This window comes from Mesocricetus auratus, unplaced genomic scaffold (assembly GCF_017639785.1).
Source record: "Mesocricetus auratus isolate SY011 unplaced genomic scaffold, BCM_Maur_2.0 Super-Scaffold_100013, whole genome shotgun sequence".
Taxonomy (NCBI): domain Eukaryota; kingdom Metazoa; phylum Chordata; class Mammalia; order Rodentia; family Cricetidae; genus Mesocricetus; species Mesocricetus auratus.
Window position 1 is genome coordinate 72304260 of NW_024429196.1, and position 2887 is coordinate 72307146.

The 2887-nt window shown below is 46.0% G+C and overlaps 1 long non-coding RNA gene across 1 annotated transcript; it reads right to left on the reverse strand.

Annotated features, from left to right (window-relative positions):
* Window positions 1-446: 446 nt before the first annotated feature.
* Window positions 447-1577, reverse strand: LOC110340178. The gene is made up of 2 exons (XR_002381950.2): window positions 1060-1577; window positions 447-667 (listed from the first exon to the last, which is right to left on the reverse strand). It is a non-coding gene; the product is annotated as an uncharacterized LOC110340178 (long non-coding RNA).
* Window positions 1578-2887: the final 1310 nt, after the last annotated feature.

The following is a 2887-nucleotide window of genomic DNA, read 5'->3' on the forward strand; positions in this document are numbered from 1 at the left end:
AGACCTGAGTTCAACCCACTTAAAACCCAGGCCTAGTAGTGTGAGCTTAGGTCCTTGTCAAGGTTACTATGGCTATGATGAAACCATGTCCAAAAGCGAGCTGGGGAGGAAAAGGTTATTTGGCTAACACTTCCACAGTGTTATTAGTCGTCAAAGGATGTAGAGACAGGAACTCAGACAGGGCAGGAACCTGGAGGCAGGAGCTGAGGCAGAGGCCATGGAGGCTGCTGCTTCCGGGCTTGATCACCACGGTTTGCTCAGCCTGCTTGTGTACAGCCCAGTTTCATAAACGCATTTCTCAGTGGGGTCTCCTTCCTCCCAGTGAGTCTAGTCAAGCTGACATAAAACCACCCGCACGACTGACCCCTTGTTAACGTGACACACCAACACAACACTATTAGGCCACAAACTTTCTTACTTGTTAACGTGACACACCAACACAACACTATTAAGCCACAAACTTTCTTACTTATCCCCATGATCTCACATTAATACAAATATCACAATATAAAAGATTCCAAATTTTAAAAGTCTCACAGTCTTTAAAAATCCAAATATTTGAAAGTTCAAAGTCTCTTTAAAATATCCAAACTTCCTTCTAAAATCCAAAGTCTTTGTAAAATTCCAAAGTATCTTTGAAAGTTTAAAGTCTTTCAACTGTAGGCTCCTGTGAAATTAAAAAAAAAATCTTACTTTAAAAGGAAAGAATCAGGGCCCATTTGCAATCAACTCAAACTCCTACTGTGTAAGTAACGTATTGTTCAACGTCTGAGAGCCACTTAAGATCTGGGCTCCTCCAAAGGGCTTGGGTACTCCCTGGCTCTGCCCTCTGTGGCGCACACACAGCCTGTCCTCTAAGCTTGGGTAGGCTCCCCTAAACTACTGTTGCTGTTCTTGGTGGTCATCCCACGGTATGGGCATCTCCAAAGTGCTGGGGGTCTTCTGCTGAAACTGGGCTCCTGCCCCTCCTGGACTCTCTTAAAGCCAAGCCTCAAATTCCCTGCACAATCCCTTCGTGCCTTCCAAACCAGCATGACCTAGAAGACTCTTATACTTTACCAAGTTTGGCTGCCAGCACAGGGTGCATCATGGGCCTCGGAAACGCATCCCACAAGACTTCACCTCATGGTTGGCTGACCTCTTGTAAATACAGCTGATTCTTCTGCTCTAGCTGACCAGACAACAGAGATTCTTCACACTAATGACCTGGTAGAGTCTTAGTGTCCCTCTGAGACTTCACAAGCCAGGCCTCCATTGTCTGCCCTGCTCTCAACAGGCTTATCTTCCAAGCTCCTACAGAACAGCTCACTGAGCTCTCAACACTCAGTGGCTCTTCTAGGCCAAAGTTCCAAAGTCCTCCATAATCCTCCCAAAAATACATGGGAAGTTCTGTCATGGTAAAGCCTCCCTCCCAGTACCAGTTTCTGTCCTGGTTAGGGTTACTATTGCTGTCATGAAACACCACAGCCCAAAGCAACTCGGGGAGGAAAGGGCTCTCCTGGGCTCCATTTCCACATCAGTGTTCATCACCGAAGGGAGTCAGGACAGGAGCTCAGGGCAGGAACCTGGAGGCAGGAGCTGATGCGGAGGCCATGGAGGATGCTGCTTGCTGACTCAGCTTGATTTGTTATAGAGCCCAGGACCACCTGTCCTGGGGTAGCCCCACCCACAGTGAGCTGGGCCCTCCGTCATCGATCACTAATTGAGAAAACATCCAGAATAATGGAGGCATTTTCTCAATTCTGTCTCCCTTCTTTCCAGTGACTCTGGCTGGTGTCAAGTTGACTTAAAACTAGCTAGCACAGCCTGTAATCCCAACTCCAGGGGGGCAGGCACAAGGGATCCCTGGGGTTTGCTGGCAGGCCAGCTAGCCTAAAGGGCAGAGCGCTGTTTCACCACCCTAAGGGGCCACTGTCAAGCTAATTACTTAAACCTGTCTAGTAATTAAGTCTTTTACTACCTACATCTAATAATAAGTCTTTTCCTAACTACCTCTAATGTCTTCCCACTTTTGTAGGATGGGAATAAAGGTTTAAATTGTAAGTTTTTAATATTTATTTTTATAATATTTATTTTTATTTATCTGTGTGTGTGAGTGTATGCCATGGATGTGGAGGTGCCCAGAGACGCCAGAAAAAAAGTGTCAGATCCCCTGGAGGAGGAGTTATAGATGGCTATGAGCTGCTTGATGCAGTTTCTGGATCCAAACTCAGACTCCCTGGAAGAGTAATGGGCACCCCTGACAAGTGAGTCATATCTGCTGTCCCAGAGGTCTAATCATTTGCATTTTTATATTTGTTCATTTTATGTATCCCCAAGTGATTTTTTTCCTGCACGTATGTAGTATGTGTGTGCACCGTGTGCGTGCCCCATGCCTGGTGATCCTGGAGGTCTGGAGACGTGACAAATCCCTGGAAGCGGAGTTGCAGGTGTTAGTGAGCCTCCAGGTAGGCGCTGGGAACTGAATGTGTCCACGTCCTCTGCAAGAGCAGCCAGCGCTCTTACTCACGGGGTCACCCGTCTCTCACAACTACTCCAACCAAAATGCCCAGCTTTCTCTCTTCAGCATGAATTCCCTCTTTCATCCTCCTTCACATTTTGAGTCCAAGTGACTTGATTTTACCCCTTTTTCCGAGCAAGGAGTTGGAATAAATTCCTATATAAATTCTGAAACAGTCTGAAAACATATGGTTTCCACAGAAATCTCATTTGTTTTTCCAACCCTCAGCAATACCAGTTCATGACCTGAAGCAATAATGGCTACAGTTTTATCCAGGGTTTCAAGCTGTCTGTCAAAAGTCACAAGTTGTCTGTTGAAGACATCAGTTTTCCTCTGCTTTTTGGTTGTGAGATTATAACTCTACATGTGCTGACATAAAACAGCTGT